The sequence below is a fragment of the Boleophthalmus pectinirostris genome, unplaced genomic scaffold (genome assembly GCF_026225935.1).
Source record: "Boleophthalmus pectinirostris isolate CB_2022bp ecotype Guang Dong unplaced genomic scaffold, ASM2622593v1 HiC_scaffold_2, whole genome shotgun sequence".
In the NCBI taxonomy this organism is placed as follows: Eukaryota; Metazoa; Chordata; class Actinopteri; order Gobiiformes; family Gobiidae; genus Boleophthalmus; species Boleophthalmus pectinirostris.
Window position 1 is genome coordinate 38,873,216 of NW_026571152.1, and position 19,267 is coordinate 38,892,482.

Here is a 19,267-nt window from a genome sequence, read left to right on the forward strand (position 1 = left end):
GACCATAGGACTGTGGGAACATACACCACCACAGACACCACACACACGAGAAGCGCAGCGGCTTCAAAATCATACACGAAGACACAAAGTCGGGTCACGCCTCCCTAAACTCAAGGAAAAGCAAATCGCAGCTAAAATCGTGCAAATTCTCCTGCAGTTTGTAGCAGCCTTAGTACTAAAGGGTTACTCAAGGGTTACTTCATGTGTGAATGAAACAAAACACAAGTCCAGGTGTGTTTTTGATGAGGAAACAGCATTATAACATGATTTAAAGCTCACAAGAGTCGAATTTGCGTAACACGGGCACTTTAATGTTAGTAAAACGGTTGCTTAGAGATGCTTCCCAAACACCGCCGCACACATGACCTCAAATACACACCTTTTAAATCATTCAAACCAGAAATAGGACGGACTATAGGAAGAAAAACTAAAACAAAAACGGAGATTATGAGTCTGTTCTGCGTCTCTTTAATCTGATCGTACAGGCTGTAGTGAGATCAGGGCAGGTCTGCGAAAAGAAAGCAGCGGCCGTCATAGTTTCAGTCACACATTATTCGGCTAATATGCTTTAAAGTGCAGCTGTGTGGTCAGGGGCAGCTGTGGAGAGAGTGTCTTTTTTAACTTTTTGAGTCGATATTACGCTACCTTCTGATCTATGTTATGATGTTGTTTCCTCGTCAGAAACAGACCTGGAGTTGTGTTTTGTTTCATTCACACAAGTTTAACGCACAAATCTTGGATATTTAGTAGTGTCGTAGTACTCAAGACCGACCTCGAAACCGATTTTTTTGCGGTCTTGGTCTCGTCTTGGACTCAACCGCGTTTAGACTCAGTCTCTTCTCAGTCTTGAAGGCGCTTGGACTCGGTCTTGTCTCGGTCTTGAAGGTGCTTGGACTCAGTCTTGAAGGCGCTTGGACTCGGCCTTGTCTTGGACTTGAAGGCGCTTGGACTCAGTCTTGTCTCGGTCTTGAAGGCGCTTGGACTCAGTCTTGAAGGCGCTTGGACTCGGTCTTGTCTCGGCCTTAAAGGCTCTTGGACTCGGTTTCGTCTCGGTCTTGCAGGCGTTTGGACTCAGTCTCATCTCGGTCTTGAAGGTGCTTGGACTCAGTCTCATCTCGGTCTTGAAGGTGCTTGGATTCAGTCTCATCTCGGTCTTGAAAGCGCTTGGACTCGGTCTTGTCTCGGTCTTGAAGGCGCTTGGACTCGGTCTTGTCTCGGTCTTGAAGGCGCTTGGACTCGGTTTTGTCTCGGACTTGAAGGTGCTTGGACTCGGTCTCGTCTCGGTCTTGAAGGCGCTTGGACTCGGTCTCGTCTCGGTCTTGAAAGCGCTTGGACTCGGTCTCGTCTCGGTCTTGAAAGCGCTTGGACTCGGTCTTGTCTCGGTCTTGAAGCCGTTTGAAGTTGAAGCTGAAGTTGCTTCTAAAAACACTCGGCCTGTAGGACACATAAACAATCAAAAGTTATAAACGGCTGATGATGAAATGTTGGGTGTGAAGGAACGCAGAGGGGCGTGGCAGAATCCAGCTGATGCACAAGAACAGAGCAGAGGAAGAGGAGCTTAAATAGACAGAGAGTGAGAGGGAGGGAGGGAGAGAGAGAGGGAGACAGACAGAGAGGGAGGGAGAGGGAAAGAGAGAGTGACGGGGCAGAGACAGAGAGAGAGGGAGACAAGGAAAGAGAAAGAGGGAGAGACAAAAAGAGAGTCAGAGAGGGAGACCGTTAGAAGGAGAAAGCGAGACAGAGAGAGAGGTGACAGAGAAAGAGACAGGTAGAGAGACAGAAAGTGAGAGGCAAAGAGGGAGAGAGAGACACAGAAAGAGAGAGAGAGAGAGAGATAAATAGATAGATAAAGAGATGTAGACAGAGAGAGAGACAAACAGAGACAATCAGAGAGGGAGACTGATAGAGGCAAAGAGAGACAGAGAGGGGCTTTGAGCAAGACAGTGGTGACAGAGAAAGAGACAGACAGAGAGACAGGGAGAGAGAGAGTGAGAGAGACAGAGAGAGAGAGGGAGACAGGGAAAAAGACAAGAGAGGCAGAAAGAGACAGAGAGAGGTGATAGAGAAAGCGACAGACAGACAGAAAGAGAGAGACAGGCAGAGAGAGAGAAACACAAAGAAGGAAAGAAATAGACAGACAGCGAAAGAGAGAGAGGCGACAGAGAAAGAGAGAGGGAGATAGAGAGCGAGACAAACAGAGAGAGACAGAGAGGGAGAGAGAGAGTGAGAGAGACAGAGAGAGAGAGGGAAGGAGAGAGAGAGGGAGAGAGTGAGACAAAGAGAAGCAAGAGACAGACAGAAAGAGAGAGAGGGAAACAGAGAGGCAGAAAGAGAGAGAGAGGTGACAGAGAAAAAGAAACAGAGAGAGAGAAACAGACAGAGAGGGAGAGAGACAGACAGACAGACAGAGAGAAGGACTGAGAGAGAGACAGACAGAGAGACAGGGAGAGAGAGAGTGAGAGAGATAGAGAGAGAGAGGGAGACGGGGAAAAAGACAAGAGAGGCAGAAAGAGACAGAGAGAGGTGACAGAGAAAAAGAAACAGACAGAGAGGGAGAGAGACAGACGGGGAGGGCAGACAGAGAGAGAGAGAGACAGACAGAGAGAGGAGGAGGGGTAGCGGGTGTGTGTGGAGAGCCTGGTGCTCTGCTTGGCCTTGCAGTGACCCGGAGGACAGCCCAGTGCTATATTTATCAAACCGCAGAGTGCAACGAGGAGGAGAGCGCAGAAACAAAACATCGTCGTGATCCATCCTGGAGAGAAAAGCAGTATTTTAAAATCACAACAATGTTCAGCACAGTTCACTTTAAAGAGCCCGTATCACTCTGTTTTCTGACAGAATATAATGTTATAATATGTTGCTATAACTTTATAATATAATAGTTTCCTCATCAAAAACATACCTGGAGTTGTCAGATACAGAGAAGAGATTTTCCGCTGGTGTGCCTCAGGTTTGTATCTTCCCATTGTCACATTTTCCAGTAATGAGAGACCTGGAGTGGTGTTTTGTTTCATTCACACGTTTCACACACGAACACTGCTCCTGTTCTTCTCTCAAACAGAAAACACTCTCAAACCACCTTGTGATGTCATGCGGTAACACAGGTAATGCTCCACTGTGTTTTTACTTTTCCTACACCTTCACTAGAGTCATTTGGATATTTTCAGCTCAGGTATTGCCAATCTTTATTACCGTATTTTTCATATTTTTCATATTTTTCGGACTATAAGTCTCTCCAGGTCATAAGCATCGATGGAGCCAAATCACCCTTTTCAACCTCTACAAAAGGTGGACCAAACCAAATTTCTGGTCAGAATCGCCAACTACCTGGACAAATATTCACTTCGGCGATATCCACAATGACTTGGTGGAAACTCCTGGGCCATTCACAGCAGAAAAGATGAAAACCTCCAAGAGTCTCGATGTGTTGTTGAAGTTGTTGGAGTCCACGGTTTGTTAGGATCTTCTACGTTTGCTCTGCGAATGTTTGAAAGACATTTAATTCACCGTTAGTGGTTCTTTTCACTCGGAATTTGAAAAAGACATTTTCCTCCTCTTCCGTGCTTCTATTTGTGCATCTGATAATGCAGCAGGAATTTATCATTATCGGGGATAAATACATTACGCACTGTGTTTGACCGCTTTCATGTTTCTTGCCTCCGACCAAAATATTTCCCAGCATGCAACGCGGGCTTTTAATAACAATGACGTCAGCTGAAACTCGCCTACAGCTGACCTCCTGTCATGACTTCCTGTCTCTATAGAGGCCTTCAAAATAAAAGACTGACAGCAGTAAATTCAATCTACTGTAAAAACAACTGTATAGAACAACATTTTAAACATTTTTAGGGCAAAACACTAATAATGCAGGATTATTAAAAAAAAAAGAATAAGCAACAAGCACAACTTCCGAGTCTGTTTTTGAGAAGGTAAAACTGTCTAACACTTCAAAGTTCTCAACAGTCATTCTTGTGTGTAATGTAGGACCATTAAATTATTTACAGTGTATTATAAGTGAGCTGTGCCTCGTGGTAATGAGTGTTTACTACAGCACACTGCGTCCGTAAAAACAAAAGGCTGCGGTCTTTTTACGCCCTCTTGTTTACACCGTCCATACGCCGCTGTGGATATTGTTGTTGTCATATTTCCTCACAGCTCCAATTAGACCAGGCTGGAGATAAGATCTGAGGAGACCACAAAGAGAAACAGGCTCGAGGAAATGTCGCCTTTATCAAACCTCATCAAAGTCCACCTCTGATTTCAAACGTGGGACAAAATAATTAAAGGTTCTGTATTAGCGAAGTTGACCGTCGGGAGCTTTAAGAGTTACTTCAGTGCAATTACTCAAGGAAAATTAGATTCAGTGTAATGATCCAGACAATTACTTAAAAAAGAGTAAAAAGTGTTCTGGAAAATCTGGGTATCATTCATTCATTCGTTTTTCAATATAAAAGTAAAAGTAAAACGAAAAAACAGATGTTTTCTTCATTATTTGTCACCAAAACCAAAATGAAAATACAGATAATTATTTGTTTTTTCAGTTCCGGACTTTTGTGCCGCATACGGACTGAACCAGGACTAAACCAGGTCCGGGACCAGACCGGAACCAGACCGGGACTGAGACCTGGACTTAGACCGGGATCAGACCGGGACTGAGTCTGGGACCAGGACCAGGACTGAGACCAGAACTGAGTTTGGGACCAGACCAGAATTGAGACCAGGACTGAGACCGGGAAAAGGACCAGGAATGAGACCAGAACTGAGTTTGGGACCAGACCAGAATTGAGACCAGGACTGAGACCGGGAAAAGGACCAGGAATGAGACCGGGACTGAGACTGGGACCAGACTGGGACTGAGCTCGGGACTGAGACCAGGACCAGACCGTGACTGAGTCCAGAACTGAGACCGGGACTGAGACCGGAACCAGACTGGGACCAGACTGGGACTGAGACCGGGACTGAGACCGGGACCAGACTGGGACTGAAAACAGTTTAGTCCTGGTTTAGTCCTGGTTCAATCAGTTTTTAGATGCAAAAGTCCGGCATCGTGAAAACAGGAAACGGTCGTTATCCATTTTTTCCATTATTCATTTAAACACAAAATCGAAAACTGAAAAAACAAATGGTGATCTTTTTTTTTTTTTTGGTTTTGGAGACAAATAATGAAAAAAAATGTAGTTTTTTCCTTTTCTTATTTTTGGTTTTATATTGAAAAACGAATTAATGAATGACACATGGATTTGAGAACTCTAAAATTCTCAGAAGTACCATTTCTTTAAAAAGTTCATGTTCGCTCACTTTTAACTGTAATGGAGAGGGACTTATTTACCAGCACAAATCAGCTCACCTCTGTATGATCGTACTGTGTTAAAATAAAACTCAGATTAAAGTCTAACTTGAATCACAGAGCTTCAGACAGAGCAGTGCCTACAGTTAGCATCATCATAATCTAGACTACTGCAACTCCCTCCTCTCCGGCCTTGACTCCAAATCCATCTCCCGCCTCCAACTGGTTCAGACGCAGCAGCTCAACTCCTCACTGGGTTTAACAAACATTGAGCCTTTACCCCTGTTTTACTTCCCTTCACGCTCTGTGTTTTAGAATCGATTTTAAGATTTTATTGATCACTTTTAAGGCTCGTTTAAGGCTACGTTCAGACTGCAGGGCTTAACGCTCAATTCCAATTTTTTGTGAAATCCGATGTTTTTTCGAGGTCGTTCACATTTCCAATTAAATGTGACTTGTATGTGACTCCAGTGTGAACGGTAAACGGCACAAAAATGTCCCACATGTGCACTGGAGACACGATGACGTCAACCGCAGCGAGCGTCTCTGTGTTTACGGAAGTTGTCCAAACATGGACATAAGCATTGAGCACCTGGAGATTTTAAAGTTCCTCTCTCGTACCTGAGCCAGAACATGAACAACTTACTTGTTTTAAGGAGGAGATTGAGAAGGAGAAGGACGAGGTTTTTTGGCCGTGGTGTTTTTGTGGGACAGCGGCAGCGACGTCCGTTAAAAGGAACGTGTGGATGTGGAGACGTAGCCAAGAGTGGTGAGTGGTGATGTGATATTAATTTTTGCCTACTTCAGGGCAGAATAGTGACGTTTGTGGCTTGTTGATGACGTGTAGGCCGGATGAATGCGCTTTGACCGTTCAGACTGAAGTCACATGTCAAAAGATCACATATGTATCAGTTTTAGGTAGGGGTGTCAAATTATCACGTTAATTGCGATTAATTAATTACAGTCATATTTAGCGCGTTATGTTTTTTAATCGCGTTAATCTCATTTTTAATCTCTAACTTTAGTGTTTCTGTATGCGAGTTGCTTTATTATAAAACCTGTTTTTATGTGTTGTTGGGACAATAACACACACACACACACAAAAAAAAACACATTTATACATTTTTTTATTTCGGTAATTCCACTCATTGCCGGAAACCCACACAAAACGCGCGCAGTAAGAGCGATGTAAACATCATGTTAACGTTGGCGGCGTCAGTCCAATGGACGAGGTTGAAGAGCCAGTAGAACAGAGTCAGCAGTGCACAGGTAAAAACACATTCGTGTCTTGGAAATTATTCTCCCGACGTGAAATATTAAAGAAAATAACAAATATAATATCGCCTACAACTTAAATGTCACTGGTGAAAACAACCTGCATAGACTCATGATGTCTGCACTACTGTCCTATAGTGACCTGCCACATGAGGGGACACGCACACAAAACACACAAACACAACACACACAACACACAACACAACACACACACAAACACACACAAACACACACACACATAACACAAACACAAAACAAACACACACCTTCATCATCGTCATTAACCTGAGGCGTGGACCACGTTTCCTTCTGTAGTTACTGCGTGGACACAGACCTGCTCCCGTGCGCCGCGTGTGGATCGTGTTTTTCTCGCGTACGCGGCGTAAACCGCACTTCCTCCTGTGAGCCTCTAAACCAGAACTAACACCAAGACTAAAACCAGGACTAATCCAGTCCAGGACTAAACCAGGACTAAACCAGGACTAAACCAGAACTAAAACCAGAACTAACACCAGGACTAAAACCAGGATTAATCCATTCCAGGACTAAAGTAGGACTAAAGCAGGTCTAAACCAGGACTAAAACAAGGACTAAAACCAGTGATCTCATATATAAAGCATTTCTCTATCAATAATATTTTTAATATGGTTAAGGAAAGACTGGACTTTTTATTGTCTTTAAGTCGACAAAAGTTATTATGTTCAGATTTCCTCGTCTTTGCTACTTTACAGCAAACAGTTTCTTATTCATGGAGACTTGGGCTCAACAGACAATTTGGAGAGATTTGTTAAACAATAAATGACTTTATAAAGTCACTTTTTTTGTTCTATATCAGTCTTTTGATCTGCCACAATAATGTAATAATGAATTTAAATGAAAATACCTCAAATTGAAGCTTTTCTCAGCAATTTTTAGGTGAGATTAAAATGAGATTAATTAATTACAGATCATAATTAATTAATCTCTCAATTTTTTAATCGCATGACAGCACTAGTTTCAGGAGCACATATCCAAGTGGCCTGGGTCGCATTTGAAAAAATCTGATCTGTGTCGTTCAGACTGTCATTAAAAGATCAGATACAGGTCACATAGAAGCCAAAAAATCAGATTTGGGTCACTTCAAGTCTTGCACCAAGTTACATTTCAGAGCTATTAACCTCCCGCAGATTTAGATCCTCAGGCAGGTCCATGTGTCTGTTCCAAAGTCCAGGCTCCGGACGAAAGTGATGGAGCCTTTTCAGTCCGGGCGCCTCGGCTTTGGAACAACCTGCCTGAGGAGATAAGACTCGCACCATCAGGATCATCTTTTAAATCACTTCTTGAGCGGCAGTAGCTCAGCTGGTCGAGTGTTTGTCCACTGATGTAAAAGCCGGTGGTTCGATCCCGCTCTCGACATAAAACATCTTGGGTTGAGCGGTCAAATCCACTGACCCAGAGGTTGGCTGCTGTGATTCCAGCTCCTACAGATGAATGCTGTCGATGTGTCCTTGGGCAAGACACTTAACCCACCTCGTCCCCAGTGTCTGCGAACAGTGGTGCATGAGTGTGTGTGTAAATGGATGAGTCGTTCCTTCTTGTAAAGTGCTTTGAGTGCCTGAAGGTGGAAAAGCGCTATAGAAAAAATGTGACCATTTCCTTCCTTTAGCTGCTTTTAGCTTGATTTTATTCCTTATTTATTTTTATTCTATTTGCTTAACTTATTTATTATAATTTATTGAATTCATTGCTTCGTTGTCTCTTTTTGTATGCGTTCTTTTTGTATTGTTCTTTATGGCTTGTGCAGCACTTTGTAAGCCTTAAATAAAGATGTATTATTATTATTATCACACCCCCAATGATGATCTCAGCTGCAAACTTTAAAAAATACTGAATAGTTTGTGGTTTACATCTCAGAACTATAAGGCAATATTCAAAACAATAATCATTTTGTGTTGACAATATAAAAGGAATAGTTTTATAATATTTGTTGAATTTAAATAGCTGTTGAGTCCTGAAACGTTTCATTTGATTGTGTATTGTGCGTTGTGTGTTGTGAATTGTGTGTTGTTTGTTGTGTATTGTGACAACAGCAGAGTCAGGACTTGTTTTGGATGGTCCCAAAATAGAAAGCTTGATAACACTGGGGACTGCGCGCTCACAGATTGCCTCGTACAGACACAGTGTGTTTATGTAAAAGACTCTTCCGGATGCTGTGGGGAGCAGCACATTCTCACATTCTCTTTCTTTAAACCTTTAAGTTGAATGTGACATCTGGCGGTGGCTGTGTCAGCGCAGCCTGCGGAGCTCACGCAGAGGCTCCAGGGTTTTCTTTTGTTTTTTACAAAGATCCCAGAGCAGCACAACACTGCAGACAGTTTACCAGCTGTGCTTTAGAATCAATCCTCTGCACCTTCTGGGTTAAATCTATAGACTGTATGAAGAAGTGGGAGTGACGCCACCTACAGTGTTCAGCTCCAGTCAAATGAAGCTCATCGAGGCTGCGGTTAGAAGCAAATTATTTCCATATTTGGTATTCAGACTTAGGTTACAACAAGACTGCGAGTATCATAGCAACCAAAGAACCAATTAGGAGCGAGGTTTTTGAAGGTAACGCTCCTTCCTGCCTGCACCGCTGATTCATGGATCTATAATAAAAACTGGATAATAAAGCCCTGTGGGACCCGACGCAACACAGTGCGACGTGGGACACATTTTAAAAGCAGGATGGGAAGATAAACTACAGTTCTGAAAACTAAAATGAGTGTAAAGTAAAATACACAAATGATTATTGTATGTCTGTCATGCATCATTTGTGCTGGATATTTTATTTGGCCTTAATAGAAACATTTTAAATAGCCTAAACCTGTGGATGTGGTCTAATCTCGCGCACATTTTAGACAATTCCTTTCTGCTTCTCTGTGATTGAAAGAGCTTAAGAACGTGAACGTCTCCATCTTGCAGGAAAAAAAATATTGCAGATGTGAGCGGGAGCGGGACTGAAAATTACAATTCTTTGCAGGTGTGGGCGAGAGCAGAACTGAAAATTCAGTCTTGAGCAGACCTCTACTGGATAAGACATTCTCCCTCTGTCCCGGCTCGAGGCCGACTAGTGGCCGCTCCAGGTACTGCAGCTCTCGGGAGCTTGGGTCCAGAAAGAATTCTCTCGCAGAGCGCAATACATTTTGGAAATTCAAACCACCCATGTTCAGCTGACAGAGCATCAACAACTTTCTCAAAGGTCGAACTTTGTAGAGATTCTTTTCTATTTTAACATAAACTTTTAAAAATTTTAAGTTCTCAAAGCGCATAAAAGTTAGCTTTGTAAAATTAAGCCTAGCTCTGACAGCTCTCGCTCTGATTGGTCCAAACGCTGCACATTGCACAATGGCCCATGCGCCATTGAACACATAACATTGAAAACAATACGATGTCATCTTGCTTCAACTTCCAGATGTTATTATAGTGCTATGCTCTGGTTTTAGCAGAGACTGGGCGCTCAGCAACGCTGTCAATCAAACCTGTTTCTAATGCTAGTCGGAGCAACCTCAGGGAAAGACAGCGTCTGATTTGTCTTTTATTAAAGAACCATTAAACGCTCTCCTAAAGCTTTACTCCACCTTAGGGAAAATGCTCCAGAGTGGGCAGTGCCGGCAGGTTGGAGGAAGTGGCCGTGGGGCGGGCCCTGCAGGGATGACTGACAGTCGACGGACAGCCACGAAACGACACAGAACAGTGCGCTCCAGACTTTGAAACAGAGCGAACATTTGTGTTCGAATCACGCCATTTCCCTTTTCTCCAGACACGGCGGGACATTGCAGTGCCCGGAGGTGCCAGGTCGAGGTGGGGCTGAGAGGGGCTCCTCACGTACCGCCCGTAGACGCCAGTGTCTGCGCTCGTCACGCAACAACCTGCGTCTGACTCATTGGCAGCCGTGAGTCCAACCCAAAAATTCAGATGTTCTGGCCGTAATTGATCCTAAAGAGGCCTTTACACACACGACTTTGACCCAAAAGTCAGATTTTTAACAAATATGCACTAAAATGCCAAAATAAGGCCGGGAATAGAGATGCACATCTATTTTAGATCCATTTACACAGATAATCAGTAGAAAAAAGTGATGTTCATATCTTGATTTATGGACAAAACAGAGAAATACCCCAGGATCGTTTAGAGCGGGTTAATACAGACATTTTAAGACCAAAATGAGGAGCCTGACAGCAGCAGTTACAGAGAGACAGGCCACACTTTTTCAATACAAAGTGAATTGCCGCGAGAGTCAATGAAGCTGGAAGTTCGCCCATGCTCACTTCCTATTTTTTCCAAAAACAGGTTAAGCTATGTCCATATACAGTCAGAAATTCAGCAAGTTCCATGCGAGTTTATAGATTCTGTTCACTGAAAATAGCAATAAACTAATTCTGATTCTGATTAGGATGCAAAAAAAAAATCAATAAGCCGTCAACAGCTTCCATGATTTGATGAAATGCTCCACAGTCTGTACGGAAACACGTGTTTGCTGTCGACAGAATCAGCGCAGGTCTAATTGTTGATGTCACATTCGTCAAAATTTGAAGTACAATGACAACCTGAGTCGATCCGTCTGAAAACACTCGAGATGAAAATGAGCTCCTGGAGTGACAGTGAAAGGTCTGCGTGAGAAACAGAGGAAATTAAATCGCCGAGTTGTGTTTCAGATGAAATGGTACACGGCGTATATAAATAGAACGGTTACATGGATGAATTAGAAACCTGTGGGAGGTGAGAATTCCACTGTGTTAGTAAAAACTTATGTAACTAAAATATGTTGTGTAAAAAAAGACTGGAAGTATTGCAAGTTTATTCAGCCAGAAAGTACAGCCTGCAGGATTACTGAAATAAAACTAAATACTCTTTCAGCTATTTTTATAATAATGGTCCTGTAAACAGTAGAAACCTGTAGAAAAGTTTACATTGCGTTTAAAGGCCCATATTGCACTATTTCTGATCTAATGTAATATACCAAATAATTAACTGCCGAGTTCCGTTTAAATGCCTAGGCAGACTGGCGCCACCTAGTGCCTCCGCTCAATTTCATTTCTCTCCAGCAACTAGATCAGGAATCAGAATACACTAGACAGTTTGCAAGAACCATGGAACTGTAAGTTTGGGCACCAGCCAATCAGCGAAGAGTCATACATTCTGTGTTGGCAACAATTCCCGGGATCGAGGATTTAAAGCCGAAACAAAGAGAATGTTCATTCATTCATTCATTTATTTATTTATTTGTTTGAGCCAGGTACAACAAAATTCAAAAACAATAACCAAAATAGTGATATGTACATGAACATATTTGGGACCTGGTGCTCAAAAGGAGTAAGATGAAGTTTAAAAAACTTATGGAGTCTTACCCCAATTGTTTTACATAATCACGTGGTTTTTTTTTTTTTGTTTTTTTTTTTTTTAAATCACCTTTGCAAAAATATACCCATATATATAAAAACATATCCACACATACATACATACATACATACATACATATACACATCATAGATATCCAGTACAAATGCTCAATATACATGTTTATACAGATATGCATAACACACATATACATACATGCAGAAACATATTTTCATTTATGTTCGTACATACTAATAATAATGTTATTGTAGGCACAAAGTTTATTGTTCATGATTGTACAAAATAAACAGTAATGAGAATAAAAAATTGAAGGATTTTATTTTTTTATTTTTTTTATGGTCGTACCAACTAATGATAGTAATGAAGAAGGCACAAAAGTTTATCGTTTAAGAATGTTTGGTGAATTTTATGAAGGGGAAAGACATTATTGCCCTTCTTCCTGTGGAATTTGGGAAAAGCTTAATATACCAGTTAATCTTGTTAGCGGCACATTACATACGTCACGACCAAATAGCAGTGATGGGTTAAATAAAAAAGTACCGTCAAACAAATTCTAATGCTGCGAGTTCAGACGGTTTCTATGAAGTGAAACTGGCTGTTGAATCAGGCTATGAAATACCGGGTGTAGGTGTACATTTTGATAAGTAACCGCCGGTTCCAAATAAACGCCAAGTCTAATGTTTGCGTTGCAGGAGGGTTTTAATTACTTTCACTTTTTTGAGATATTTTGTTGTAACATTTCAAATGAACTAGCCTGCATCTGTAAAGAAAGTCTCCTATGCCGACACCTCCACCAGTCGTTGTGGCTGCTGCCGAGGAGCTGCTCAAACTCCCATTTCCTGTTTTTTGTGCTTTATTTAACCAAGATCTGATAATTAGTGCAGTGACACCACAGAGAGCCTGATGTTTACACCCAACACAGGAGCAGTTTGACTTCAGTTCAGTCCTGACTTTATCAGACTGATTTGTGTGACTGAATGGATAGGCTGTATTCTCTGCACTGCGTCCGATCAGCCTCAACTTCACTGAAAATTTGATGGAACAGATGATGTTGTTGTGAAGTCCCTAAAAGAAAGATGGCGCGAAGGAAATGAAAGCTATTTTTAGGAGTTTTGGTAATATTACTTCAGTTTGGAAATCCGGAGGAAGCCAGAAATGTCACTGTAGCTGCTGTGGCGTAAGAGGAAAGTTGTGGCAAAGGGGCAAGTAAAGGCAGGGGACGAGGCGGCAGGAATCGTGCCCACAAGATCGGCAAAGTAGTCGCCAGGCCATTGTATAATGACAACGACTCCTCCGAGACATGTCCTAAAAACTGTAAAGTCTGTAACTGTATAGTCATACTGGTCAAAAGAATTTGAGTACAGTATTTTCCCAGTTTTGCTGAGCAAGATTTTTGTAAGGAAGGAATTAATTGCCTGCCCCAAATTGCCACCTGGTCTCAAATAAATGCCTGGTCTGTTAAGTGATTGAAACAAATAAACGCCCAGGTATTTTACTTATGTTCTGATGTTGTTTCCTCATCACAAACATTCATTTCATTCACACGTTTAACAAACAAATCCTGCATATTTAGGGTAAGCTCTTCCCTCAAAATGAAAACACTCTCTACCACCTTGTGATGTCATGTGGTAATACAGGAAGTGCTCCATTGTGTTTTTAAACTCCATACAGCTTGACTAGAATCATTTGGATAATTTCAGCCCTAGAATTTCTTGAAAACGTGAAAACAGAGCTTTGGAGATGTAGACAAACTAATAATAAAGAGTTACTCAAACAACTGTGAATGAAACAAAACACAAATCCAGGTTTAAAGGAGGTAACAACATTTTAACATGACTAAAAGCTCACAAGAGTCAATTTTGCATAATAAAGGACCTTTAATGATAGGCCAAGTTGGTCTTCTTATATCTTTTAGTCTATAATATGAATATCCCTGTCTGTTTATTTCAGTATTGTATTGTAATTTCTTGGGTTCTTTTTAAAGACAATACAGTAAAGTGTATTTACGTTGTTGACATGTTTCGGCTGCTGCATCTTCAGAAGTGTCCCTAGTATTGGTGGTGACATGTCATATATCAGCTGTTGTTACTTCCTGTAGGCGTGGTCAGTCTGATGGACCTGCAGGTCGCTTAGACTGACCACGCCTCCCGTCGCCCAGTGTTCTCTGGAGGAGGGTGTCCAAGGTGTGTGAAAGGAGGAACACTTCGTGATCTTGTAACGCCCAACGAGCGGTAATTACAGGGTAATAACAAGTAGAGGTAGGAACTACTATGTAATGGACCAGTATCTATTGGTTAGGTTCGTCTACTGGAGCAAAAGTTGACTTGACGATGAAAAGACCACAGACAAGAGAATAAGTTTAAATGATTTGCCGGCTTATTATTGAAATTTGGACACAAAATATGAAAATAACATGACATGGACATAGACAACGTTAACATAAACTTCAATTATCTTAACCTTTTTTGTTTAAGTAGTTAAGTTCCAAAAACCCTTATTTCCTTTTTCCGGATATATTTTAGTTATACCAGATTTCGCTTATCAGGTTTTGTTTAACAGGTTTTGTTCTCAGGTTTTTGTTCTCAGGTTGCAACCTTTTAGTTTAGTTCAAATCAGTTCTATCACGGTTTCGAGTTAACTCTTTAGTTCAGTTCACATTTAGTTTCAATTATTTTAGTTCAAGTTATTTCAAGTTATTTTACAGTTTAAAGAGAACTTTGTTCTGTTGTTCCCAACCAAAAACATTTACATTGTAAAATATCCTTTTACAATATTCATTTATGGTCTGAAAATAAAATACAAAATTACAACTCAAATTGATTCAGCAAAAGGCTGAACAATTCTGGATATTGCAGAATAAAAGTCCTTTTTTTCTACTCGTTGCTCTTTTAATTAGCAGTTCAATGTTCCTGAGTCCGTTGCAGTAGCTTTGCAGAAAGTTGGGTAAATCCTACCAGTTCAGATGCAAACCATGCGTTCAACAAGGGAAGTATTTCTCCTGCGTATCTTTCAGAAGGTCCGTGGGCAGCTCGCCATCGCCATCTTGTTCCAACCACGTGCTTTCCAAAGTTCGGTTTTTAGCTGAATATCTTCTACCCATTCAATATGGCCTATCAATAACAACATGAAATAAGTAGAAATACACAAAAATAAACATTAGGTAGCTTTAAAACACATAAAACCACCATTTCTCTCTCTCAATTGGTACTTGTTAAGGTGCCGCCGTCGCCATGAAGAGCGGACGGGAGAACAAGTCCGGGCAATGAACTTGTGAGCTCGTTCAATTTAGCTTATAAAACACTGTATGCTTCACTATTTTACCATAAAACATAAAATCGCTACAAAAGCTTTTCATTTCCATCCAAATGGTAATTACATTGCACAGATATTTCTTAATATAAAAATAAAATACATTTTTTTCAACTCACCAAGTCCCGTTTATCAACCTGTACAATGTCTCCACACAGGGACAGGTTGGAAAAACAAAAATATATCTTTAATACCCTCTTTCTTGCGTTTAAAATTGGCTTTAGACTCGTTTCTGCTCTGCTTTTCTCCTTTCTACCGCAGCTTGCGTGTGTTGCGTATCTCCCTCGCTGGACAGGGAAAAGCCTAGAACCATCCGGTTGGCTGTTGCTAGTCACATGGGTCACGCAGCTACGTGCTTTTCAAAATAAGAGTCTAAAAACAACTTCCAACATATTTAAGCAATGAATTTGTGTACTTTTTAGCTTTTTAACGTATTTTTAAATAAAATTAATTATTGCAGATGTTTTTAACCATATTTAACATTTATTGACTTGTTTATCAAATTTTATCCAATATATTTATTATTCTTATTATCATGTTTTCTCTCTAAGAGTTGCTGTTAACCTGGGTTACACCCTCCCCTCTTAACTCTATGCAAGTCCCTTTGCATATTGTATAGTTTAGACAACTTTTATGTCGTGTAGTTCAATAGAATCTGTGACAGCTTCACTTAGGCTTTGGAAGAGAGATTGAACTATGCTAATGAGAGGGTTACCCAACTGAGGGTAGGTTAACTGTTTGGGCGTCTTTCTTTCTCTGAGAGATCTTCTGACAGTTTGCTCGACAGAAGGATTTTGGTAAGTTTTGGGAGGATGGACTATCCTGTATTCCTCAACTGTCCTTGAGATTTCTTTGAGAGGACCTCGGGAGTAATACAGAGGGTAGCTAACATCTTCCTCTGACTCATACTCAAGCTCAGGTTCAGAATCAGTTGCGGGATGTTGGCGTGTGCTAGGTCTGCGGGGCTTTTGTTTTACTGTGGGAGGAGTTTCAGGCAAAGTTGGCAGGAAACCACATGGCAACAAGAGGTCTCTGTGAAGAGTACGAGTGGGACCATTTTGATGTTCAGGCTTAACTGTATACACGGGTAAGTTGTCCTTTTGACTTATGACAACATGAACAGTGGATTCCCACTTGTCAGCCAACTTGTTTTTACCTCTGAGCCTGACATTTTTCACAAGCACACGATCACCAACATCAAGGACGGATTCAGTAACTTGTTTGTCATATCGGACGCTGTTTACTCCACCAACGCAACGGTTCTTAGCGGCTTTTTTGACCTATATCTTCCTCGCAGTTAGCACAAAGTTTATTGCAATGGCAGACAAGAATCCAGGAGCAGTTCGCCCCAAAGGAAAGCCCGTTTTTGAGGTCGCTGAAAGAAAAAGACAAGGGGAAAAGCAGCGAATCCAAACTAAGCCACGGAACCTGGAGGGCTATGCGGGCTTCGTTCCCCCCCCCGACCAGGTGTACCGGAAGTCCGTGAACAGGGGGTTCGAGTTCACGCTAATGGTTGTAGGTGAATCTGGTTTGGGGAAGTCCACGCTCATCAACTCCTTGTTCCTGACGGATCTCTACTCCAAGAACTACCCCGGACCGTCACAGCGCATCAAGAAGACTGTACAGGTAGAGCAGTCCGAAGTGCTGATGAAAGAGGGCGATGTCCAGCTGACCCTGACCATAGTGGACACTCCAGGTTTTGGAGATGCTGTGGACAACAGTAACTGCTGGCAGCCAGTCATAAACTATATTGACAGTACGTTTGAGGATTTCCTCAATGCAGAATTCAGGGTCAAACGCAAGTCAATGCCCGATAACAGAGTCCACTGCTGCCTATATTTCATCGCACCTTACGGACACGGGCTAAAACCACTGGATATTGAATTTATGAAGAGGCTCCACGATAAAGTCAACATCATCCCACTCATCGCCAAAGCTGACACCCTGACCACTGAAGAGTGCCAACTGTTCAAAAAGCAGATAATGAAAGAGATACAAGAACACAAGATCAAGATTTATGAATTTCCAGACACAGACAATGAGGACAACAAGCTCATTCGTAAAATCAAGGAGAAGATGCCGTTGGCAGTAGTCGGCAGTAATGTGGTGATTGAAGTGAATGGGAAGAAAGTCAGAGGTCGCCAGTACCCGTGGGGTGTGGCTGAAGTGGAGAACGAGGAACACTGTGACTTCACTGTGCTGCGCAACATGTTGATCAGAACCCATATGCAGAATTTGAAGGACGTCACCAACAATGTCCACTATGAAAATTACCGCAGTGAGAAGCTAGCTGCAGTTACTTGTAATGGAGTGGACAACATCTACTGCTTTCTGGCTCAGATGGAGGAAAAGAGCAGGGAGCACGTGATGAAGATGGAGGCTGAGATGGAGCAGGCCTTTGAGATGAAGGTCAGGAGAAGAAGCAGAAACTGAAGGACTCTGAGGCTGAGCAGGAGCAGATGAAGAGGAACTGGGAGGCGGAGTACAAAGAGCTGGAGGAGGAGAGACGAGTGTTTGAGGAGGAGAAGACAACTGGGAAGCTCAGAAGATCCTGGAGCAGCAGAAACTAGACGCCTCCAAAAAAAATGGAAAAGAACAAGAAGAAGACCAAGAAGAAGGGCAAGATCTTCTAAATCCTGCTTTTTTTTGTTTTCTACAAACTCATTTGTTCTCGACCTCCTCAAAGTTCACCTCTTCTGTGGCCGTCTGAAAACAATGACGCTGGCACTTGTCATAACATTCCTCCTGTCTTATACTGGACGCCATACACTCTGTTACTGTAAGACGTTGCTTTTATGAGGAATGCATGTGTTTGTGAAAAAAACAAACTTTTTTTTCTATACTTTATGACAAAGAGGATATTGCCTCTGAATTACATTTGAACACACAGGGCACTGACTGTGCTAGAGCTGTTATGTCACATGTACAATAATACAGCTGATACTATCCTCATTTTCTTTTGTTGATCTCAGCTTAAAGGACCCCTGAGAATGAATAAGTAAGTTGGTAAAGCAGGTTTGTATGTTAAAGCTGTGATGTTATTCTTAAACTGACCAGTATTTAAGGCAGAGCTTGAATACAGTTTTGAACAACGAGGTCTATAAATGTAGTCGGTTAACAACAAACTTTTATATTTAGAAAAATGAGACCAAGAATACTCACCGGATCTGTGCCTACCTTTTACAATTCTCTAAAATGTATATCATATGTAATGATAGCGATGATATACATTCTATATTTGGTTCCCTTGTAGTTTTCTAAAAATTACCATATATGATGTTATTTTTTGACAAGGCTCTGTCACGGTGCATTTTAAGCTAAAGGGAAGAAGCTACAGGCATGAGTTTTGTATTTTCGACTATGTTACCTTGAATTCATTGGAATAGACATACACCGTGCCTGAAGCTTGAACTGAAATATGCCTGACGTGTACACTTACTTTTGGGCTCAGTGGCCTTTCATTTAAGAGTATTTTATTGTTAACAATCCTTTACACCGTATAGAAAAGCATAATTTTAAAATGGCATCTTCACTGTTGCCGCTGGATGCACATTCTCAGGTCCAATCCATTAGAGCTTCCCTAAAGGCTGACAGATACTGAAATATTGTTTGTTGCTTGTGAACCACTCCCCTTCAAATAGTTTCAGCTAATAACATGTGTTTAGGTGCATTTTTGTAATATTCTTTTTTTTATATGTACACAGCTTTCTTCTTTGTTTTATGTTTATCTGTCTTAAACTGTACATGTTTAATATTAAAGTTGACAATGTTATGCATTAAAAAAATAAATAAATAAAAATTTTCATATTATCATGTTTTCTCTCCAAGAGTTGCTGTTAACCTGGGTTACAATCTATCACTGTGAAAGGAATAACAACATTCTGGATTGGGACAGGGCTCTGGTCATTAGATCGGAAAATATCGAGTGCAAACGCTGGATCAGGGAGGACGTTGAAATCATGAAACGAGGCACAGACAGCATTAACCGCGATGACGGAGCATTCCTCCTTTCACACACCT

General features: G+C 41.5%; 1 pseudogene; it reads left to right on the forward strand.

Annotated features, from left to right (window-relative positions):
* The first annotated feature begins 16,707 nt into the window (after positions 1 to 16,707).
* On the forward strand, positions 16,708 to 18,369 carry LOC110167136 (septin-7-like; annotated as a pseudogene).
* The last annotated feature ends 898 nt before the right edge of the window (positions 18,370 to 19,267 follow it).